The sequence below is a fragment of the Malaya genurostris genome, chromosome 3 (assembly GCF_030247185.1).
Source record: "Malaya genurostris strain Urasoe2022 chromosome 3, Malgen_1.1, whole genome shotgun sequence".
Taxonomy (NCBI): Eukaryota; Metazoa; Arthropoda; class Insecta; order Diptera; family Culicidae; genus Malaya; species Malaya genurostris.
The window spans coordinates 106,490,392-106,516,640 of record NC_080572.1 but is presented as its reverse complement, the minus strand read 5'-3'; the positions used below and the strand labels follow the sequence as shown (position 1 = coordinate 106,516,640).

The 26,249-nt window shown below is 41.2% G+C and overlaps 1 protein-coding gene across 5 annotated transcripts in view; it reads left to right on the top strand.

Moving 5' to 3' along the window:
- LOC131435350 (trehalase) overlaps positions 1-26,249 on the top strand; it is a 130,289-nt gene that overhangs the window by 16,948 nt on the left and 87,092 nt on the right. Inside the window, exon 1 of one of the 5 annotated variants that reach the window (XM_058603147.1) lies at positions 25,180-25,680. The exons of 3 other annotated variants lie outside the window; for them this stretch is intronic. The gene's annotated coding sequence lies outside the window, so the exon portion shown is untranslated. Of the gene's footprint in view, positions 1-25,179; positions 25,804-26,249 lie in introns of those variants that run through there. One more of the 5 variants, XM_058603146.1, reaches the window with a different exon arrangement.

Sequence of the window (26,249 nt, the reverse complement as noted above, 5' to 3'; positions counted from 1 at the left end):
TCCCCGCGGTGCCGGCTGGGGTACGAGCAACCATAGGAAAGATCGGGTAACCAACCCCGGTGGGACCTTGGTCGTATGCTGACAGGGAAGGGGGTCCTCTTTAGAGGATGTCGGAGCGTCTGTACTCCATGTTAGGAGCGGCTTCAAACAGCGTCTGTTCTGGTATCCAGCGGCTGAGTATGAAATGCTGTATCCCGTACAGCTAAATCCAAGGTGGCAACCCCACCAACGGTATCGTCCTAGTGCTAGTTGGGACGTTAAACAGAGCAAGCACGATGATCCTCCGGCGAGACAGGGGGTTGGCGCAGGCCTAATAAGCCGCCCGTAAAACACCTATTACGAATGATACAGGAGAGAATACGACCCGGAACAATCGGCATAGACCCACGCAACGAAAAAAGGACTACGATTGGAAACTTGGAACATGGAACTGCAAGTCGCTAGGTTTCGCAGGCTGCGACAGGATAATATACGACGAACTAAATCCTCGCAGCTTCGACGTCGTAGCGCTGCAGGAGCTTTGTTGGATGGGACAGAAGGTGTGGAAAAGCGGACATCGAGCGGCTACCTTATACCAAAGCTGTGGCACAACGAACGAGCTGGGAACTGGCTTTATAGTGCTGGGAAAGATGCGTCAGCGAGTGATTGGGTGGCAGCCGATCAACGCTAGGATGTGTAAGTTGAGAATTAAAGGCCGTTTTTTCAATTACAGCATCATCAACGTGCACTGCCCACATGAAGGGAGACCCGAGGACGAGAAAGAAGCGTTCTACGTGCAGCTGGAACAAGCCTATGACGGCTGCCCACGCAGAGACGTAAAAATTGTCATCGGGGATATGAATGCCCAGGTAGGAAGGGAGGCAATGTACCGACCGGTAATCGGGCCGAACAGCCTGCATGCCGCATCGAATAACAACGGCCAACGGTGTGTCAACTTTGCGGCCTCCCGAGGAATGGTAGTCAGAAGCACCTTCTTTCCCCGCAAGGATATCCACAAAGCCACCTGGAGATCACCTGACCAACAGACCGAAAACCAAATCGACCACGTTTTGATCGACGGAAAATTTTTCTCGGACATCAACAATGTTCGCACCTACCGCAGTGCGAATATAGATTCGGACCACTACTTGGTTGCATGCATGCTCAAAACTTTCGACGGTGGCTACCCAACGTCGAAACCGAACGTCGCGGTTTAACATCGCGCGGCTCCGGGATACTGAGTAGCCCAAGATTACGCGCAGCAGTTGGCAGTGGCACTACAACGGAAGAGCAGCTTGGTGCAGCTACTCTTGAAGATGGCTGGAGAGACATCCGTTCTGCCATAGGTAGCACTGCATCAGCAATGCTAGGTACGGCGGCTCCGAACGTGAGGAACGACTGGTTCGACGACGAATGTGAACAGTTAGTGGCCGAGAAGAATGCAGCTTGGGCGAGCAAGCTGCAACACCGGACGAGAGCAAACGAGGAGCGATACAGACAGGCGCGGAACAGACTAAACTCGGTATCCCGTAGAAAAAAGCGCCAGCAGGAAGACCGAGATCGCGAAGCGATGGAACAGCTGTTCCGTGCTAATGACACAAGGAAGTTCTACGAGAATGAACCGTTCGCGCAGAGGCCATGTGCCACAGGCCGATATGTGCAAGGACACCAACGGGGATCTTCTCACGAACGACTGTGAGGTGATCGAGAGGTGGCGGCAATATTTCGACGAGCACCTCAATGGCGATGTGGCGGAATACGAAAGTAGCGGCGCGGTAACGAACTTGGGAACGCGTGCGGAGGACGATAGACTGCCGGCCCCAGACCTCCAAGAAGTGGAGGAGGTGGTAAGCCGGTTGAAAAATAATAAGGCCGCTGGCGTTGACCAACTACCAAGCGAGCTACTAAAACACGGTGGTAATGCACTAGTGAAAGCACTGCACTGGGTCGTTACCAAGATCTGGGAGGACGAGATTTTACCGGAGGAATGGATGGAAGGAATCGTGTGTCCCATCTACAAAAAGGGCGATAAGCTGGATTGCTGCAATTACCGCGCGATAACTCTGCTGAACGCCGCCTACAAGGTACTCTCCCAAATCTTATGCCGTCGACTTTCACCGATTGCAAACGAATTCGTGGGACAATATCAGGCAGGATTTATGGGCGAACGCGCTACCACGGACCAAGTGTTCGCCATCCGCCAGGTGTTGCAAAAGTGCCGCGAATACAATGTGCCCACACATCACTTATTCATCGATTTCAAATCAGCCTACGACACAATCGATCGAGAACAGCTATGGAAAATCATGCACGACTACGGATTCCCGGACAAACTGATACGATTGGTCAAGGCTACGATGGATCGAGTGATGTGCGTTGTTCGAGTATCGGGGATAAACTCGAGTCCCTTCGAAACTCGCAGAGGGCTACGGCAAGGTGATGGCCTTTCGTGTCTGCTATTCAACATTGCTTTGGAGGGTGTGATAAGAAGAGCGAGGATAGACACGAGTGGCACGATTTTCAGAAAGTCCGTCCAGCTACTTGGTTTCGCTGATGATATTGATATTATAGCACGCAACTTTGAGAAGATGGAAGATACGTACATCGGACTAAAAGCTGAGGCCAAGCGGATCGGACTAGACATCAATGTGTCAAAGACAAAGTACATGAAAGGCAGGGGCTCGAGAGAAGATAACGTCAGCCACCCATTACGAGTTCTGATTGGTGGTGATGAAATCGAAATGGTCGACGAGTTCGTGTACTTGGGCTCACTGGTGACTGCCGATAATGACACCAGCAGAGAAATTCAGAGACGCATATTGTCAGGAAATCGTGCTTACTTTGGACTGCGCAGGACGCTTCGATCGAGCAAAATTCGCCGTCGTACGAAGTTAACTATCTACAAAACATTGCCGTTTCAACCTTCCGAGCGAACGGACGTGATTTGGATTTACTGCGAAAGCATTGAAAACCAGTTGTGTGTGTGTGATAAAGTGGTCGGACGATTGAAACGATATTGTGTGATAGACAATAGTGCTTTTTCCTCTGAGAGGTTTTTTTCGCATTATATAATAGAACAGTGCCTTATTGTGAGCGGTGGATCGAAACGGTACCGTTAGCCGGTTATTGTTTCGCCGATCAAGGCCAAGTGTGCGGATTATAAACAAGCGGCCATTGTGTGAGGATTATAAATAAGTGTGCTTTTTCCTCTCGGAGGTTTTTTGCACATCATCAAAGCGGCGATACGCCGACCGACGAAGACCAGCTTGGTGTCCCCCGTTGGATCTTAAGTTAAGTACCGTTACTTCGATTATTCGTTTTTGACCATTATATTTCCCCCCGAATTACTTGTTTCTGCGCGGAAGTAGTTCCGCGACATGTCTAATTTAAGTCCTGGCCCCCCCGCTCCCGATGTTCAAATGGAGACTTCCCTTGTCTGTAAAATGTCCCGCATAAAGAGCTATCCTGATGGGCTCGCACTACCGGCCGGGCCTTACGCGGTCTATTTCCGGACCAAATCAAGAGAAAAAAATTTAAATATTTTAAAAATATCGCGAGACCTGTTTTCGCGATATAATACTATAAAAAGTATTGATAGAATACGGCCAGACAAGCTCAGGGTCCTGTTTACCAGCTCTAAACAGGCTAATGAGCTTGTTCAAAAGGATCCCTTTACGCAGGAGTACCGCGTCTACGTGCCCGCTCGCGAAGTAGAAATCGACGGTGTGGTCACCGATGCGAGTTTGACTTGCGAGGATATTCTTAAGTACGGGGCGGGTTGTTTTAAAGACCCCTCACTTAAGAATGTCAAGATACTGGATTGCAAGCGATTGCATTCAGTATCGATCGCAGGGGATGGAACAAAGTCTTATCCCCAATCAGACTCTTATCGTGTGACCTTCGCCGGCACTGCTTTGCCCAACTACATCCTCTTGATTCAGTAATAGCCGTTCAACCGAGAAGGTTGTGTATAGAAGCGTACAGTTTAATAACGCTGGTTGGTTTACACGCGTTAAATACGACAACGGTTGAACTACAGGTAGAAACCTGTTGGCAGCAGCCGTTAAAACGTATAGTCGTGCTGCATAAGAGAGCCCTAGTGCTGGGCCAAGCTGGTGAAGGAAACAACAAAGGGCGTTTCCCAAACTCTACCCAGGCCGCAATATACAGCCACAAGTGCTGAGCAGGAGAGTGCAAAGGCACATCGAAGAGGAAGAGTGCAAAGGCACATAGAAGCAGGAGAGTGCAAAGGCACACCGGTGCGAAGGCACTTCGGTGCAGAAGCATATCGGTGCGGAGCACTAGGAAGAAGGAGACAAGACAACTCGGTCTTTCCACTGCCATACAACACGCAGGTATACACCGGTGACCTGCGCTGGTTACAGCTGGCGAAGACGAAAGCAAATCGGAATTCGAGTGGTGCTGGATGTCAGGTAGCAGTAGCATCACATCATATTCTATCGCTACAGTGAGCTTCAGCATTGTATCAACGTCCAGATACATCCAACAAGAACATCTAGAGCAACGAGGATCTACACGGCAGTGCAACGGAGATAGACAACAATTTCAAGGTAGAAGTTTTTTCTTTTCCTTTTGATTGAGTACTGTGTAGTGTTGGTTTCAAATTTTATTTTAAAGTTTAGTTAAAAATTTTAATGTAATGGATGAATCCATGGACGTAAATCCTAGCATGAATCCGATACCCCCACGAACGAAAAAATATCAGGAGAGTTCTTCTGGGCCTTGGATAGTCTTTTTTAGACGTATATCAAAGCCATTAAACATTTTTCAAATTAATAAAGGTTTGACATCACGATACTCTTCAATCAAAGAGATCATAAAAGTAAATAACGATAAAATTCGTGTTGTGGTAAATAATTTGAAACACGCGAATGATATTGTCTCTTCGGAACATTTCAATAAAGAGTATAAAGTTTACATACCCTCCAAAGATGTCGAAATTGACGGTGTTGTTACCGAAGCGAGTCTTTCGGTAGATGATTTACTCAAGCATGGTGTTGGTCGTTTCAAGAACTCTATGCTTGAGGGTGTGAAAATACTGGAGTGCAAACAACTGTACTCAGTAGTTCATGAAGAGGAAAAAAAAGTTTATCGCCCATCAGACTCGTTTCGAGTGACATTTGCCGGGTCTGCGTTGCCGTCCCATGTCTATGTCGATAAAATTCGCCTCCCTGTTCGGCTTTTTGTTCCAAATGTAATGAATTGTACGAACTGCAAAAAATTCGGCCACACAGCTACTTACTGTAGTAATAAACCAAAATGTATTAAGTGTGAAGGGCCTCATAAAGATAATGATTGCAACAAGGAAATTGAAAAATGTATTTATTGTGGGAATAGTCCTCATGATGATATTTCAGTATGCACTGCATTTAAAGTGCACAAAGACAAAATTAAGCTTTCTTTAAAAGCACGGTCTAAGCGCACATATGCAGAAATGCTTAAAACGGTCATTGATGTCCCCCCTTTGGAAACCGAAAACGGGTTTTCAAATCTAGAGGAACCAGAGGACTCTGACTATGACGAAAATAGTGAAGGTAATTCGTTTATCACTACCCAAGGGTCAGTTAAGAGAAAGAAGTCTTCCTCCAAATTACCAAAAAAGACACCTAAAATTTCATCTTCAAAAAAAGATCCCCGTGTTAAACAAAAAAAGTCAAAACCAAAGACTGTGCCTCCTGGTTTGTCAAATTCACAAACCAATCCAGGATCTAGTACAGAAAAAGATAATAATCCAGTGGGCTCCATTTCACAGCCACCAACAGGATTACTGAAGTTTTCGGAAATTGTTGAATGGATTTTCTCAGCATTCAATATATCTGAACCCTTAAAGACCCTCATAATGGCATTCCTTCCAATAGCTAGAACCTTTTTGAAGCAGTTATCAGCTCAATGGCCAATTGTCTCAGGTTTTGTATCTTTTGATGGATAATTTATCACCCGCCGCAAATGATACAATCACTGTCCTGCAGTGGAATTGTCGAAGCATCATGCCAAAACTTGATTCATTTAAAATATTATTGCATAGTCAAAAATGTGATGTATTTGCTTTATGCGAAACATGGCTTACTTCAAACATAGCTTTAAATTTTAATGATTTTAACATTATACGTCTCGATAGAGACTCTCCGTATGGTGGAGTGCTTTTGGGAATTAAGAAATGCTATTCCTTTTATAGATTAAACATCCCTTCAACTTCTAGTATAGAAGTTGTTGCTTGCCAAATAAACATTAAAGGCAAAGATATTTGCATAGCTTCGGTTTATATTCCTCCAAAAGCACAAGTAACAGCTTAATGAAATGGTTGAAGCCCTTCCTGCACCACGATTGATTCTGGGGGATTTAAATTCGCACGGTATTATGTGGGGTTCCGTTTACAATGATAGCAGATCATCTTTAATACAAAACATTTGTGACAATTTTAGCATGACGGTATTAAATATGGGTAGCATGACACGGATCCCAAGACCTCCGGCACGCCCAAGTGCATTAGATCTATCTCTTTGCTCAACATCAATTCGACTAGATTGCACCTGGAAAATACTGCCTGATTTACACGGTAGCGATCATTTACCAATCATCATCTCAATTAGCAGTAGCAATTGCATTGCTACTTCCGCTAGTATTCCATATGATTTGACAAAAAATATCGACTGGATTAAATACCAAAGTAGTATCTCTAGTATTTTGAATTCAATGGAAGAGCTCCCTCCACTTGAAGAATATGACTTCTTCATTTGTTCGATTCTGGAGGCAGCAGAACAATCCCAAACTAAACGCTTTCCTGGGCCAACGACTAACAGAAGGCCTCCCAACCCCTGGTGGGACAAAGAGTGCTCAGAGGCTAAACTCGCAAAACAAAATGCTTGCAAGACGTTTCTAAAACGGGGAGGAGGAACTCCTCAGAATTTTGAAAAACTTATGGTTTTAGAAACCAAGTACAAGAGCATACTTCGAGCCAAAAAATGTAGCTATTGGAGACATTTTGTCGAAGGTTTGTCAAGAGATACCTCAATGAGCACTCTTTGGAACACGGCCAGACGAATGAGGAATCGTACCGTGGGCAATGAGAGTGATGAATACTCGAACCGATGGATATTTGACTTTGCTAGGAAAGTTTGCCCAGATTCTGTTCCTACGCAGAGCATTATACGGGAATCTCCTCCAAATAATGGTTTTATTAATAACCCATTTTCAATGATGGAATTTTCTATAGCACTCTTGTCTTGTAACAATAACGCTCCAGGGTTGGACAGAATTAAATTCAACTTGGTGAAGAATCTGCCCAACCTCGCAAAAAGACGTTTGTTGGAATTGTTCAACAAGTTTCTTGAGCAAAATATTGTTCCACCTGACTGGAGACAAGTGAAAGTTATCGCCATTCAAAAACCGGGGAAACCAGCTTCCAATCACAACTCATATAGACCCATTGCGATGTTGTCCTGCATCAGAAAATTGTTCGAAAAAATTATTCTACGACGTCTCGACACTTGGGTCGAGACGAACGGTTTGTTGTCAGATACTCAGTTTGGCTTCCGTAGAAATAAAGGGACGAATGATTGCCTTGCATTACTTTCGTCTGACATCCAAATTGCCTTCGCTCAAAAGCAACAAATGGCATCTGTATTTTTAGACATTAAAGGAGCATTTGATTCAGTTTCCATTGATGTTCTTTCAGACAAGCTTCACCAAAATGGACTCCCAGCGGTTATAAATAATTATTTGCACAACCTTTTGTCAGAGAAACACATGCATTTTTCACATGGCGATTTGGCAACACTCAGAAATAGTTACATGGGTCTCCCGCAAGGCTCATGCCTCAGTCCGCTCCTCTATAATTTTTACGTAAATGACATTGACAGCTGTCTAGTAACCCCATGTACACTAAGACAATTGGCAGATGATGGCGTGGTTTCAGTTACTGGACCCAAAGCTATTGATCTGCATAAACCATTGCAAGATACTTTAGATAACTTGTCCGATTGGGCTGTTCATCTTGGTATCGAATTCTCTGCGGAGAAAACAGAGTTAGTCGTCTTTTCAAGAAAGCATGATCCCGCGCAGCTTCAGCTCCATATGATGGGAAGAATGATCCAACAGGTTTTAACTTTTAAATACCTCGGGGTGTGGTTCGATTCCAAATGCACGTGGGGAGGACACATTAGGTTTCTGATAACAAAATGCCAACAAAGAGTAAATTTTCTTCGAACAATAACAGGATCTTGGTGGGGTGCTCATCCGGAAGATCTAATAAAATTGTATCAGACAACGATACTTTCAGTGATGGAATATGGATGCGTTTGCTTTCGTTCCGCTGCAAACTCTCATATTATCAAACTGGAGCGAATTCAGTATCGTTGTTTGCGAATTGCCTTAGGGTGCATGCATTCGACACATACAATGAGTCTTGAAGTTCTGGCGGGAGTTCTTCCATTAAAAGATCGATTTTGGGAGCTTTCATCACGCCTGCTAATAAGATGTGAGGTGCTGAATCCCATGGTAATTAATAATTTCGAACGACTAGTCGAGCTTCGATCTCAAACAAAATTCATGACAGTATATTTTAACCATATGTCACAGGAAATCAACCCTTCAAGATATATTCCTATCCGTGTCAGCCTCCTAAATGTCCCTGACTCAACTTTATTTTTCGATACATCCATGCAGCGCGAAGTGCGTGGAATCCCGGATCATCTACGTTCGACGGAAATCCCAAAAATATTTTCAAGTAAGTTCAGGCATATTGACTCTGAGAATATGTTTTACACGGACGGATCGCGAATTGAAGAAGCGACAGGGTTTGGTATGTTCAACAATAATGTTTCGGCCTCATTTAGGCTTCAAGAACCTGCATCTGTTTATATAGCAGAGCTAGCAGCAGTTCAATATAGTTTGAGTGTAATCGTCACATTAATTCCAAACCATTATTTCCTCTTCACAGATAGTCTGAGTGCAATTGAAGCCATTCGCTCAAACATGACTGGCAAGACTGAACCGTTTTTCCTGGGCAAAATAAAACAGTGCCTGAACGACATATTGAACAATAATTATCTAATCACTATAGTCTGGGTCCCGGCTCATTGCTCCATTCCTGGCAATGAAAGAGCCGATATTTTAGCCAAACGTGGTGCTATTGAGGGTGAAATTTATGAGAGACCAATTGCTTTCAACGAATTCTATAGCTCGTCTCGCCAAAGAACACTTGCCAGCTGGCAAGCTTCTTGGGATAAAGATGATCTGGGTCGGTGGATGCACTCAATTATTCCGAAAATATCGACAAAGGCATGGTTCAGGGGACTGGATGTGAGTAGAGATTTCATTCGTGTGATGTCTAGACTCATGTCCAATCACTACACGTTAGATGCACATCTCCTTCGAATTGGGCTCTCCGAGACTAATCATTGTGCGTGTGGCGAAGGTTATCGAGATATTGATCATGTCGTTTGGACATGCGTGGAGTATCGTGATGTCAGATCTCAACTAATAAATTCTTTGCGTACCCAAGGTAGACTATCCAATATCCCAGTTCGAGACATTCTTGCTTGTCGTGACCTTTCATACATGAAACTTATTTATCATTTCATAAAGAAAACTGGAGTTTCAATTTAATAAAGGCCCCTTTCAAGACTTAGTTCTGATCCCAGCTGCGTCCATGAGTTCAACCAATAGCTAAATTAGAATAAAAATAATGTAATGATACAAACAAACTCGAAACAGTTTATGAAATTATTAACAAAATGTCTGAAAATAACAGCTTATTTTATAATTTATAGAAGTTAATCGTTTGGTTCAAATAATATTTCCGAGTAGATTTCATAATTAATGACGAGTTACCTAAGATGATATTTAAGTAATAAGAGAATATATTTTAATAAATGCAAAACGTTGTGACTATGTTAGAATTAAATTAGGATAAGAATATTATGTAAAAGTGATGCTACGGCGAAGAAAAACTTATGTAAACTGCCTTAAGAAATAAACGTATTTATGAAAAAAAAAAATACATCCTCTTGGACCGGGTTCGTTTGCCTGTTCGTTTATTTGTACCCCGGATAATGAATTGTACCAATTGCAAACAACTGGGGCATACAGCTACCCATTGCAGCAATAAGCCACGTTGTGCTAACTGTGGGGAAGCTCATGCGGACAGCTCTTGCGGTAAGGATGCTGAAAAGTGTCTCTACTGTAAGGAGGGTCCACATGACCTCTCTGATTGCCCCGCTTACAAACTGCGAGGTGATCGAATGAAGCGTTCCCTAAAGGAGCACTCCAAGCGTTCCTTCGCAGAGATGCTTAAAAGTGCCACCCCTCCTAAACAGACAACGAATCCATATGCCTGCTTGTCGACTGACGAGAGCGATTTTGACGACCCTTTGGAAGGTCCATCTTCAGCGGTCCCTCATAGCTGTAGGAAAAGAATGAATAAATCTTCTCATAAGCTACCTAGTAAGGGTTCGAAGGTGTCTTCCGAAGGGCTTCGAAAAGTTACAGCTAACGGGAATCGGGAAAAATCACCGAAGCAAAAAGCTCCTGGTCTCGGAAAACTCAATTCCGAGATGGAATTCCCACCACTTCCAGGGACTACAAAATCCCCAAGCGTCCCTAAAAATCCACCAGAGAACCAACTAGGTGCTGGACTTATCAAGTTTTCTGATTTTGTGGACTGGATTTTTACAACTTTCAATATTTCAGACCCTCTAAGAAGCATTTTAATTGCTTTCATGCCTACAGTAAAAACATATTTGAAGCAGTTGACTGCAAATTGGCCGCTTCTTTCAGCGATTGTATCTTTCGATGGCTAAATCATCCACCAAGGTCACGGATCTAATCACTGTTTTACAGTGGAATTGTAGGAGTATTATCCCAAAAATAGATTCATTTAAATTTCTAGTAAATAATCTGAAATGTGACGCATTTGAATTGTGCGAAACTTGGTTAACTTCTGAAATACCCTTAAACTCCCACGATTTTAACATTATTCGCCTGGATCGAGATGATCCCTACGGAGGAGTACTTTTAGGGATCAAAAAGTGCTATTCTTTTTATCGAATTAACCTCCCCTCGATACCAGGTATTGAAGTTGTCGCATGTCATGTTACAATCAAAGGTAAGGACCTTTGTATTGCTTCCATCTACATTCCCCCAAGAGCCTCGGTTGGGCATCGGCGACTCAGTGATATCATTGAGCTCCTTCCCGCACCGACGTTGGTTTTGGGAGACTTTAACTCACACGGTACGGGATGGGGCTGTCTTCACGACGATAACAGATCAGCTATGATCCATGATATTTGCGACAACTTCAATATGACAATCTTGAATACGGGTGAAATGACACGGATTCCAGCACCACCAGCAAGACCAAGTGCGCTGGATTTATCCCTTTGCTCGACATCGCTACGGTTGGATTGCACGTGGGAGGTAATTCCTGATCCCCACGGTAGCGATCACCTACCGATCGTAATATCAATCACCAGCGGCTCAAAACCATCGAAGACAATCAATGTTTCGTACGACCTCACACGAAATATTGATTGGAAAAGCTATGCGACCTCGATATCTGAGAAACTTGAAAGAACTCAACAACTTCCTCCGGAGGAAGAGTACACGTTTTTGGCTGGCTTGATTCTCGACACCGCGACTCAAGCTCAGACGAAACGTGTACCCGGCGCGAAAACTAACATCCGTCCTCCCAACCCGTGGTGGGACAAAGAGTGCACAAATTTAAACGCGGAGAGAGCCTCCGCGTATAAAATATTCAGAAAAAATGGAACACCTGATAATTACCGGAATTACGCGGCGTTAGACGTTAAAACTAAGAACTTGATTAGAGCCAAGAAACGTGGTTACTGGCGTCGGTTTATAGACGGCTTAACGAAAGAAACATCTATGAGCACTCTTTGGAACACAGCCCGACGAATGCGCAATCATAACACCACGAATGAAAGCGAGGAATATTCCAACCGCTGGATATTCGATTTCGCTAAAAAAGTATGCCCAGACTCTGTACCGGAACAGAAGATCACCCGCGCCGCGACACCAAACACAAACGAAACACCGTTTTCGATGGTAGAGCTCTCACTTGCACTCTTGTCATGTAACAATAAAGCCCCGGGATTAGACAGAATAAAATTCAACTTGTTGAAAAATCTGCCTGACCCCGCCAAAAGGCGCTTGTTGAGTTTATTCAATAAGTTCCTTGAGAGCAACATTGTTCCACATGACTGGAGACAAGTGAAAGTGATCGCCATTCAAAAACCAGGAAAATCAGCCACCGATCACAATTCGTATCGGCCGATTGCTATGCTTTCCTGTATCCGTAAATTGTTCGAAAAAATCATTCTCTTCCGTCTAGACAATTGGGTCGAGACTAATGGCTTACTTTCAGATACACAATTTGGTTTCCGCAGAGGCAAAGGAACGAACGATTGTTTGGCGTTGCTCTCAACCGAAATTCAAATGGCATTTGCTCGTAAGGAACAAATGGCGTCAGTTTTCCTAGACATCAAGGGGGCTTTTGACTCAGTTTCCATAAACATCCTATCTGAGAAGCTGCATCAGCATGGTCTTTCGCCAGTTTTGAACAACTTTTTACATAATCTATTGTCTGAGAAACATATGTATTTCGCGCATGGTGATTTGTCGACAATACGATTCAGTTACATGGGTCTTCCTCAGGGCTCATGCTTAAGCCCCCTTTTATACAATTTTTACGTAAACGACATCGATAAATGTATCAACACATCTTGCACGCTAAGACAACTTGCCGATGACAGCGTTGTGTCTATTATAGGACTCAAAGCTGGCGATCTGCAAGGGCCGTTACAAGATACTCTTGCCAACTTATCCACATGGGCTCTTCAAATGGGTATCGAGTTCTCTACGGAGAAAACTGAGCTGGTTGTATTTTCAAGGAAGCGAGAACCAGCACAACTACAGCTTCAACTAGGGGGTGAAACCATAGCTCAGGTCTTCACATTTAAATATCTCGGGGTCTGGTTCGACTCCAAAGGCACATGGGGATGTCACATTAGGTATATGAAACGAAAATGCCAACAAAGAATCAACTTTCTTCGTACAATAACCGGATCGTGGTGGGGTGCCCATCCAGGAGACCTGATCAGGCTGTACCAAACAACGATATTGTCCGTGATGGAATACGGATGCTTTTGCTTCCGATCCGCGGCGAACACTCATATCATCAAGCTGGAAAGAATTCAGTATCGTTGTTTGCGTATTGCCTTGGGTTGCATGCAATCGACTCATACGATGAGCCTCGAAGTGCTGGCGGGCGTTCTCCCATTGAAAAACCGGTTCTGGGATCTCTCATATCGTTTACTCATTCGATGCGACATTTTGAATCCTCTGGTGATTGAAAATTTCGAAAGGTTAGTTGAGCTCAATTCTCAAACCCGTTTTATGTCCTTGTATTTTGATTACATGGCTCAGAATATTAATCCTTCTTCGTTTGTTTCCAACCGTGCTCATTCCTTGGATACTTCTGATTCTACTGTGTTTTTCGATACTTCCATGAGAGAAGAGATTCTTGGAATTCCGGATCACGTGCCCCCTCAAGTGGCCCCAAATATTTTTTATAATAAATTTAGAACAGTCAACTGTGAAAAGGTGTTTTACACTGACGGATCAAACATCAACGAGTCCACAGGCTTCGGTATCTTCAATCAAAACATCACCGCTTCGTACAAACTCAGTGATCCGGCTTCAGTTTACGTCGCAGAATTAGCTGCTATTCAGTACACCCTCGAGATCATTGAAACCTCGCCCAAAGACCATTACTTCATTGTCACGGACAGTCTAAGCTCAATAGAAGCTCTCCGGGCAATGAAGCCAGGAAAGTACCCCCCTTATTTTCTGGGGAAAATACGGGAACACTTGAGAACTTTATCTGAACGGTCTTATTCAATATCGTTAGTCTGGGTCCCTTCGCATTGTTCCATTCCGGGAAATGAAAAGGCAGACTCATTGGCTAAGGTGGGCGCATTAGAAGGTGATATTTATGAAAGACCAATCTGCTTCAATGAATTTTTCAGTATTTCTCGTCAGAAAACTCTCGAAAGTTGGCAAACTTCATGGACGAATGACGAACTGGGACGATGGCTACACTCCATTATTCCTAAGGTATCAACGAAACCGTGGTTCAAGGGGATGAACGTGAGTCGTGATTTCATTCGCGTTATGTCACGACTCATGTCAAATCACTATACATTCAACGCACATCTCCGGCGTATCGGGATCCTGGAGAACGGGCTCTGCACCTGTGGCGACGGTTATCAGGACATCGAGCATGTCGTGTGGTCGTGCGTAGAGTATCGCGACGCCAGGTCGAAGCTACTGGAATCCCTCAGGGCCCGAGGTAGACCGCCTGAGGTTCCGGTTCGGGATGTGTTGGCGAGTCGGGATAGCTCATATATGCTTCTGATATACGAGTTTCTCAAACACATTAATATACAAGTGTAATCTGTTACATCTGGCTTAGAAAGTTCCTCCTATTTATCGACGTTGTTTCAACTGTGGCTAAGAATAATCTTCACCTGCAGGTTCGACACTAACTTCCGCCGATTATCCCGATTCCTCATCTGTCCACCATCTTCATCGGAACTAACAAGATCTTTGTGCTGTCACTAACCTTTTCGCTTCCCCCTCCCCGTCTCTTCACCATCTCGATGTCAACTAATTAGATCTCTGTCGTTTTAGTCAATTCATTCCCATATCCCCTTTTTACTCCGTTTTCCGCAATATTTACTTCGCTATTTTTTTTCTCATTTTCTTCTGTAACAACACCATCATCGCCCACGGAAACTTACCAACAGCATGCGGGCCACCCGCCGGGTATTCGTAACCTGGGGGTGTTTCCCGCGGACCCACACGGACCGAAGAATGCGGCCAACATGAACATTCACCAACGCCATATGGAAGACTCTCATGAAATATTCAATTCACCGGCCACTGCCGATCACCAGCTGAAGGCTGGATCTGCCAAAGTCAACCATTGCGACCCAAATATGACATTACTCAATGATACAACCCTAGTTTTAAGTTAGTCGTAAATTAAAATTAGTAAAAGCCCTTGGCATCTTAGAGCTTAAGCAGTGTGCCTTAAACATTATATTCTTGAATAAAAAAAAAAAATCTACAAAACGCTGATTAGACCGGTTATCCTCTACGGGCACGAGTCCTGGACAATGCTTGCGGAGGATCAACGCGCACTAGGTGTTTTTGAACGGAAGGTGTTGCGAACCATCTTCGGCGGAGTGCGGATGGAAGACGGTACGTGGAGAAGGCGAATGAACCATGAACTGCACCAGTTGCTGGGAGGACCAACCCTCGTCCAAACGGCCAAGGTCGGGCGGTTACGGTGGGCCGGGCATGTTGTTAGAATGTCGGAGAACAACCCGGTTTAAATGATCCTCGACAATGATCCGACCGGTATAAGAAGAAGAGGTGCACAGCGGGCAAGATGGATCGATCAAATTGAGGACGACCTGCGGACCCTTCGCAGCTACCGAGGCTGGCGGCGAACAGCAATGAACCGAGTTGAATGGAGACGCCTCTTGTATACAGCAGAGACCCGCGTGGTCTACGACTGAAAGAGTAAGAGTAAGAGTAAGTAAGTTTATCGAATAGCGGTGTTGCGATAAAGTTTACCTTGTTTCAGTTGAAAAAGGTCTGGTGACAAATTAGAAAACGTTTATTGATTTGGTGTTACAAAAATCGTACAAAAATCAAAATCACTCACAGATCAGTTGTGATTTCGTAACGATGATTTATTCCTTGGTTAAGATCACTTGTGATGAAATCAGTATAGTGATTTTTTATGTACGAGATTAGTAATCTTAAGATCAGCAGTTATCGGTGATTTTCCCAGCCCTGTTAATAACAAATGATATTACTTGTCAATATAAAATACTGTTTATATTGAAACAACGATACTTATTTCAAATAGATCGTGACGTATATCAGTAAGTATATTTTGATTATTATCGCAAATCAATCACATTTTTCGAGTTGATTCAACTAATTGCAATGTCGAAAATAACTAAAACCGATTTGTTTTTCAACTAACAGAATTTTGTTTCAATAACAACGCCGGTTATTTTAACTAAAATATTTGTTGAAATTGAAAGGTATGTGTCTTAACTAATTGACAGCATTTTTTTTCAACTGATTAAATTAGTTGTTTCAACCATCGTTTCTGCTAATCGAAAAACTAAAATGATAATTTAACTAAAACAACAATCGATTAGTTGTACCAAATTTTAACCAATCAAATTCAGAAAATCAACTAATATTCTGGTTGAAATGGGATCGCGGGTGGTTCCGTGTACAGGTCGACGCTATATACACGGATTTCTCAGCTGCTTTTGACAAAATGAATCATCAAATAGCCGTTGCTACATTAGCGAGGCTTGGATTCAATGACGTACTTTTGGCCTGGCTTCAGTCTTACCTAACAAATCGTTACATGGCAGTAAAGATTGGTACCTGTATTACAACGCCTTTCCGAGTGAGCTCCGGTGTACCTCAAGGCAGTCATCTCGGACCATTCATATTTCTACTTTATTTGAACGATCTAAATTTTTCGCTGAAGTGCCTAAAACTATCATTCGCCGACGATTTTAAACTGTTTCAGCTCATCAGAGATTCCGAAGATACTGTATTCTTGCAGGAAAAATTGGATAATTTTACTATGTGATGCGTGATGTGAATAGGATTGTATTGAACGCAACCAAATGCGTCGTTATCCAACTATACTATCGCTCAAACAGTTATTAAGCGGGAGTCCGTAGTCAAAGACCTATGCGTTCTCTTGGATTGTGAGCTAAGTTTCAAGAAACACATGGAATGCATTATCTCAAAAGCTTCTAAAATGGTTCGATTCGTATGTCGCATAACTAAGTGCTTGCATTGATATATACTGTTTAAAAGCGCTGTACTGCACTTTGGTCCGATCTACTCTCGAGTACGCTGCCGTTGTTGGGGCACCGTAACATAAAAACCATCAAAACGGCATCCAGCGTATTGAATCTATTCAACGCAACTTCGTTCGCTTTGCACTTCGTTGTCTTCCTTGGAACGACCCTCATAACCTTCCCTGCTACCGTTGTAGGCTAATTGATCTTGACCTGCTATCCGTTCGCCGTGATGTCTCAAAAGCAGTCTTTGTTTCTGATTTAATATTATCACGAATTGATTGTCCAGATCTGATACAAAAATTGAATTTCGACATCCATCAACGAAGTCTTCGATACCAGCCATTTCTGAGGTTACCTCGTAATTTGTTCTAATTCATATAACGAACCTTTCCTTAGCATGTGTCGCCTTTTCAATCGCTGTTCTGATGTTTTTGATTTCGACTTGTCGCGTACTCCTGCAAAAAAACGTTCCCTGAATACTCTCTCTAGTTAGCTCTAATTCCATCTACGATCTCAGAGATAGTCACAGCTATAGTTTTCATGTTACTTCATCTTTTTTTTAGTTTTATTTTTTTTTAATTTGTTATGTTGAGATAAAGATTGTACTTTTAAGCAAAAAATGTATCTGTTGGATATTTGTAATCTGTTGATACAAAAGACGAGAAGGTTTTATGCCTGTTGGAGAAAGAGGTTTAAATAATCTCAGCTCCAGCGGGCTTTTCCCGGTTCCAAACAAATAAATAAACAAATCCGATTAAAGAACCATTTATACTGTACGCCACCTTACGTCACCTCCGTCACTGTCACCGTCAAAATGCATTCTAAGAGACATTCACACACAACGTCACCGCCAAGGAACATTATGACAGCCACGTGTGAACGTTCCGGTAAAGAAAGCATTAAACTAATTTATACGAACGCTGACGCTCCTGTGACGGAAAAGGACGAATCTAAAGTACGATTCAGACGTACATAGAGTTTAACATATGACGTCGAATTTTGTTGTGCTTTTAAATGTTGGAATAATTTCAAATCGGAAGCAATCATAATTCCACTAGAACTTGCTCACTATTTCATCAGAACACAATGTAATATTGCAACTTGCAAGTATTTTCTTCAACTAATAGAGAATGTTTGCTACATACAATGTAGCACTAGTAAAACGTCAAGCTACATAATACACACGATGCAACATATTGGTACAGCGAAGTGATTTGACGACAACACTTTCGTGTTTGCAATAAAGCGGTTGATTACTCAACGATGCTAAATGCAATTATATCAACCTTTAAAAGATGCCCTCATATCTATGTATTTAGAAATATTTCGATAACTATCGTTCTATTCCACAAACCAGAGTGATTCTTCGTTGATTATACAGTTTTTTTTTTTCAAGCTCGTCCAATGACTTTGCCAATTCTGTCCGATGACGTCATTTTGAATACCTCCGAAAACGACGACAGTCATCGAGTCGGTTAATCCGACATTCACCAAATCAGAATGAAGTGATTATAGCGCTATACAAAGTACTCTATTGCCAGCATTGTGTTCATTCATTCGCACCGCGATCCTTCAGTAGCAACAAGCGACCGCAAGAAAGCGTTTGCTGTTCGGCTCGATAACCCGAGTTAAATTGTTTACTGAAAGTAGTACTATAAGGAAACCATACAAAGTTTAGTTTCTTTTGTGGTATTGGACCATTCTTTTTCAACAGATTTCGCAGCCGATTCTTGACGCACAAAACATTTTTCCAGGTCAGAGCTCGAACCTAGAACAACTGGCTTGGAGGACATGTACCTGCACTGAACCGTCGAACAACGGTTGAATTACAAACAACTTTCTGAAAGTCAATCTATTTATTTCGCATGCCTTTCTCATGTAAAAAGGCTACGTAATTACTGTGGAAACCAACTTTCTAATCGTGGACCGCAGTGCTAAAACTCATACTATTAAATTTTATCCAGATCCGACTTCCGGTGAACCACTGTGTAACACCACTAGGTGGTTAAAAACAGCAGTGTACTATTCTTTAATATGACCTGTTATGATCTTCATAAAACAAGACTCGTCTTGCCTAGGTAAGTAGATCGTGGACATTAATTCATTGCTGAGAAAAGAGTGTTCAAAAATTACTGTTATTGGAATGAACTAATTCGCTTTTACAGAAAACTGAATTCCATTTAATTTCACTATATTAAAAATTTATTTACTATTTCGCCTCTGTCACGAGATAGTAATATATACAGACACTAGTATTTTGGTATGCTTTTCGCAACCTTCATTAGTGTATCAGTCTGTTGGAATGTAACAGCGCTGTTGCACTGATGAAGATGACAAAAAGCACCAAAACTAGTACCCGTGACCGATACTATTTCGAGACATTTGAGGCGAAATAGAAAAGAAAATATAGTGGAATTTAATGAAATTTATATTTATTTGAGAGCGACTTATGCTCAGGATTTTCCTACTCGTTACGATTGTCTAATTCTATAGGGTATTCTGACCAATTTTGACAAAAGAGACAAACCATAGCGGGAAATTTCGCAGAATTATCTACCGTCGACGTTGGTAAACTCAAGTCATATCAATTCATTTTTTTTGCTACACCTACCCCTTGAACTTAGCTTTAACTTTTATCAGTACCCATCGATAAAACAGTCAGTAAAAAGACTGGTTTGTTATTAAAACGTTTTAACGATAAAACTTAAAAGTCTAATACATTTTAAAGAGGGTCAGTTAGTGTGATGTCTGTTTTGAAAAACCTAGTTTGGGACCTTTTTTCCAAAAAAAACCTTTAAAGAGAAATATTTGTTGTGTTTCATTACCTTTTTAAATATATTTGAAAAAACTTTGAAAATTTTTCGAAGTGATTTCACAAATTATTTTCGGAGATATACCGATCAACAGAAATACCTATAAAAAGAGGTGTTCCACTATTGTCTTGATTCGGGCTGTTTTGTTTATTTTAAACCAAAAAATAACATACACCATTTTATTCGTGGTACCTGAGACTCAGTTCTGAACTAAAATAAAGAAAAAAAATTCAAAATGTAAATTGTTTGGCAAGCTTCAAAGAAAAATCTAAATCTTTCTCTATTTTGGTGGTATATTTATTTTATTTATTTATTTATTCGGCCTAGGGCACTAGGGTCATTCAGCCCTGAGGACGTCTAGTATAAGTCCTAATACAAAAACTGTGGCGGATTTTACACTGATTTTATGCAAATAAATAGGTAGGAGTAACTCCGAAAAAATATGGCATTTCAAAATATGATCCGTAAACCTTATCCAATAGTATGAATTTAATAGTACCATCATCAATGAAACATGAGTTTCTATTACTTTTGATTTTCATTTCATGGATCTCTTACACAATTTTACATGTTCTCGAAGATAAACTTCCGTGAACTGCGACGTTCCATTTAGTTCGAAAGAAACCTGTGAAATTTGATTGAATCAGCTGAAACAAATGGCATCCATCATACATAAGAGAATTTTACGAGCGATTTAAAAATTCTAATTATAACATTTAAAATGTAAAACGAATGACTCAAATGACCGTCTTAAACAACATGCATAAATATGTCTTACTCATATTGGTCAATTGAAACCTCGGATCTCGGATTTTAGAGTTGAGCTGTATTCTGAGTGTGCTGGACTGTGGAAAACACATCCGAGATAGAATCACAACGGGAAGCCAACGAGCTGGTTTTCTGGTTCATTTTATCGAGGAAGGGCCGCAGAAGAACATCCCCGGAGTTGAATTACTCCGGCGGATGGTCCGCAGAGGTTTATATGTAAAAAGGAAGATAGAAAGAAAAATACCGAAACATTAGATATCTTTAGAGGGATAAAAAGGAAGGTGAAGAGCATTGCGAAGCAGAAGAGAAAATCCTTAGAGAAACTAGCTAGCGCCCAGGTGGAGGTTTCAGGGAGGAGAGTATGATGGTGTAGGAGCTGGACACGGATTCTGTGAATATGGGCCGCGGCGAATCACCCCATCACCAAGTGCTGGATGTGGCGGTGAGCCCGTGGGAATCGGAACATTATTGGTCTGGCTCCATGTAAAGTCTTATTAATAAATTTTTGGATATATTCCGGCATCCTTGAGAAATTCAAGGATTGTTGTTTCGGTCACAGGATCGTTGGACAGTGCATCCCGTATTGAGGACAGGATTTTATGAGTGTTCCTGAGGTCTTGGTATTCCGGGCAGTTGATGACTACATGCTCCACGGTCAATCGGAAATTGCAACTGGAACACATCGGAACCTGTCGGTTAGATACGCAGTGTTCGTGAGACAGCCTGTTTCCGTATTTCTATGTACTATGATTAACAAAAATATCTCGTTACTCGGAAAAAAGAAAGAAATATGTTATAACTCGAAAACAAAAAATTTCACTTTGCTAATTTTTTTATATGTTATTATAATAATATAAAAACTATCCACACAATATGAACACCGTTAAAAATTGATACAATCACCGTTTTTTATATTTTCATATTTTTTCTAAAAAGTACAGAGCCTTCGACAAAGCATGTCCAAATATCAAATAAATCGGTTGAGAAGTTCAAAAGTTATGAGTTGTTTTAGATGGACATAGGAGTTAACAACATGACTAAGAATATTTTAACTCAAAAATGAAAAACTACGCATAATTTTATAACATATCGAAAAATCGTCCAAGTGGTTCAAAAGTTATAATTAAAAAAATATCTACGATCTACCCTGACATGGCAATGATCACACTAAGATTAAAATAACAAAAAATACGCGTCCAAATTTTATACCCATCACTGCTAAGATAAAAATGCTACAAACAGGAAAAAATAAAAATTTCTAGAAAGTATCGCCTAGTAGAAGGCCCCTTCAATTTAAATCAGTGATTCATTTTCAAATATTTTAACTAACATTCGGCTGAAAAGTTCGTATCGTTTAATAGAAACACACATTTTTTTGCCAAAATTCGTTTTTATTATTCAACATAATTGCCATCAGAGGCGATACAGCGATTATAGCGATCTTCCAACTTTTTGATACTATTTTTGTAGTACGATTTGTCCTTTGCCTCAAAAATGGCCTCAGTTTCAGCGATTACCTCTTCATTGCTTCTAAATTTTTTACTAGCGAGCATTCTCTTGAAGTCTGAGAACAGGAAGAAGTCACTGGGGGCCAAATCTGGAGAATACGGTGGATGAGGAAGCAATTCGAAGCCCAATTCGTTCAATTTCAGCATGGTTTTTCGTTGTTGTTTTTGATCGATTGTGAGCTCACGCGGCACCCATTTTGCACAAAGCTTTCTCATATCCAAATATTCGTGAATAATATGTCCAACACGTTCCTTTGATATCTTTAGGGTGTCAGCTATCTCGATCAACTTCACTTTACGGTCATTGAAAATCATTTTGTGGATTTTTTTCACGTTTTCATCGGTAACAGCCTCTTTTGGACGTCCACTGCGTTCATCGTCTTCGGTGCTCATATGACTAGTACGAAATTTTCCAAACAACTTACGAATTGTTGCTTCGCCCGGTGCAGAGTCTGGATAACACTCATCAAGCCATTTTTTGGTATCGGCGGCACTTTTTTTCATCAAAAAGTAGTGTTTCATCAACACACGAAATTCCTTTTTTTTCCATTTTTTTCACAATAACAAAAGTAGCTTCACTCAAAATGCAATATCTCACAAACTAATAATCAGACAGCTGTCAAATTTATACACGTATCTTTTGAAGGTTGGTACTAACTGAAAATGGTATGGATTTAATTCTAGTGGCGCCCTCTCATAGAAACGATACGAACTTTTCAGCCGATCTGTTATGCAGTTATGTACGTCACTTAAGGCGAAAATTACAAAAAATGTGTTTTTTGTTTGAGAGTTCAAAATTACCATCTACATTGACATGTCCTACTAAATATGTTTATAGGAATGAATTACATATGACTGTTATCGTAATATAACTCTAATATATCCTCTTATATTTTAAATAACATATTTGTTATTTCGGCATTTATTATTAAATCTGCTCACGAATTTTATTGGAACCAAACGGGTAACTGCCATAAATTATAAAATAAGCTGCTATTTTTATACATTTTGTTGATAATTTCATAACTATTTCGAGTTTGTTTGTATCATTACATCATTTGAATTCAAATTTAGCTATTGGTTATAATGGACGCAGTTGGAGTTAGAACTAAGTCTTAAAAGGGTCAATTATTAGACTGAAACTAAAATTGTCTTTATGAAATGATAAAGAAGTTTCATGTAAGGAAGGTCACAACAAGCAAGAATGTCGCGAACTGGTACATTGGATAGTCCACCTTGGGTACGCAAAGAATTTATTAGCTGAGACATGACATCATGATACTCCACGCATGTCCAAACGACATGATCAATATCACGATAACCTTCGCCACAAGCACAATGGTTAGTCTCAGAAAGTCCAACTCGAATGAGATGTGCATCTAACGTGTAGTGATTGGACATGAGTCTGGGCATCACACGAATGAAATCTCTACTCGCATACAGACCCCTGAACCATGCCTTTAACGATATTTTAGGAATAATTAAGTGCGTCCACCGACTTAGATCATCTTTATCCCAAGAAGCTTGCAGCTGGCAAGTGTTCTTTGGCGAGACGGGCTATAGAATTCGTTGAAAGCAGTCGGTCGCTCATAAATTTCACCCTCAATAGCACCAAGTTTGGCTAAAACATCGGATCTTTCATTGCCTGGAATGGAGCAATGAGCCGGAACCCAGACTATAGTGATTTGATAATTATTATTCAATGTGTCGTTCAGGCACTGTTTTATTTTGCTCAAGAATAACGGTTCTTTTTTGTCAGTCATGTTTGAGCGAATGGCTTCAATTGCACTCAGACTATCTGTGAAGAGTAAATAATGGTTTGGAGATAAAAATGGTGCTTGACTTAATCATAAATATTTGTGCTAAAAATTTATTACATAGCTAAAAATTTATTACATTGTAAATTGAAACAGAAATATATTGAAGATAAAACTCGTTTCCGTGAGGTTCTCAGAACCATCGTATGAATCTATTAACAGTATGAATCTATTAACAGTTTTATATCTTACACTCTTAAAAGAAATGAAACTTACCAATGACGTAAATCCAAGCATGTCGTATTTTCTTTGGTGATAACAGAATGTTGCATCTGTTAGCGTGTGAAATTAAACTTTATATCTGTTTCGATTTTAAATTCAGTCAAATCAGCTGTGAATTTATTGCGTTTTCGGTGCAGTGCTACACGAAGGCTTGAATAAGTGAACAAAAATGACGAAAACATAAACAGCATTGGTTACAATAAACGATTCCATTGCACAGAGTTACACTCAACTTTTGATGAGTGCTACACCAGTGGTATCAGTATAGTGGTGCCGAAAAAGTGTAGCACTGGTATGCAATTGGCAAAGACTAACGATTTCAGTGCAACCTTAGTTACACCGGTGTAGTGTAATTTAAAAACGAAAATGCCATTAATTAACCGATTTGCTTTGGATTGTAAATTTACGTGGATTCCGACGCTGTAAGTTTCTGTTTTTTTCTAAAAGTGTATGCTCGGAATTATTGTGCAGGAATGTGATATACCTGTAATAATACGTTTCCGCAGGTCATCAAACATTTAAATGGGGAAACAAATATCTTATGTGGACTCAGTATAATTTTATTCACTTAAAGAAATAAATGTTAACTTTTTCGAAACCTTTTCACCGTGAGTATACATAGTTGATTATATTTTCTCGAAGTTTCGTTACGATTTCGGTTCAAGTTTTATGAACTTTTCCATCCTACGTATTTTAAATTTTAAATCTTAGCATTTCGAGACCAGACCGTAGGTATTCAACGAACGATTATTTCTACAGTACAGCCTATGGTAGCATTTGATCAAACGTTTTACTCGGGTGTCGTTTAGCTACAAGAACGCCTCAAACGGCATGCCTCCGCAACCCCCCTTTTGTGTACTAACTTTTTTGTAGTCTATCGCAGTGACGTTTCCAGTGATGTTCATCAACGCCGTCACCGGATTCGGCTGGTACCAGTCGGACTTGAGCTCAAGTCAATTGTTATATGCACTGCAACTCTCGGGCCACAGACCGCCGAATCAAGCCAGTGGAGTAAGTCAGTACATGCACTAAGCGGACACCGTGAAAGGGGTTCATTCTCGTCGACTAGCCCGCCTCGTCATATTTTATTGCTTGAGCATACTCGGGCCCAGCTGAGCTGCAATCTTAATTCGTCGTCACACCGCGGACGCAACAGTCAGTAAGTTAGTGGACGCGAAACGGTGGCGCCGACGCGTTTCGATTGTTGTTGAATTTCGTAAATTTTTTTTCTCGATTTCTGGTCGATCATAGGCCATTGCACTTCTCTCGGTTCGGAACGTTGGCAATTCTTCGTGGGGCGGTCAATTTAGAGAACGTCTCTTGTTTACAATAGCTAGTGTATCAAACAAATGTGTCGTGTTGTGTTTGTCCGGTTAACTGTTATCAGTGACTGGTTTCGAATGCTGATTTGATAAGAGTGTTAAGTGTAGATGTTAGGGCAAATTAACGTTTAAAGCGGCGCTGGGTGGGTTTTTGCGGTAGTTTATGATTCAGTGACTAGATCGTACTCAATCTGGTTGACAGCTTGGAGTTCATAACATCGCAAAGTAGGGCTCCAATTATGCAACATAAGGCAGAAACTGCGAAATAAGTTATGTAAACTTATGTGCACTACAGCTAGATGGTGAGTGGAAAGTAATTCCGTGAAAAACAAACCTACTGATTGTGAGTTCAGAAGATGTGATTAGTACCGCGGTAATCGGTGAAATACAAGGAAAAGATTATCGTAAAAGTCGCATTTTCAAAGGTGTGGTATGCTGTCTGATACTGATTTCAGTTGTGGATAATTACTGTGAAAGTGTGTTCCGATGCAGCCAACATATCAGGGTTGCTGGTTAACTCGCAATTCTATTATCGTAGCTGTAATTACCCACCAGATTCGATGCAAATGGATCAACTCCGCTGTCTCATAATGTGTTTGTATTTTGATGATTGTCATCGAGACAGCAATGTCAAAGTGGCAATAAACATCACCTATAATTGGAACAATATAGTTGATAAAACCTTGATTAGATATAAACAATGGAAATGATTTGGTATGATTGATATGCATATGAAGCTTTCATGGCTAAGGGCTTTGCACTTATTTCAATGTTATTAGGCCTTGAAAGAAAAACAAATATAAGCTAGGTCACTATTCTGTCATTCAATAGCTGACAAAGATCAGGTGGTGGCAAGATAGTTCAACCGAAT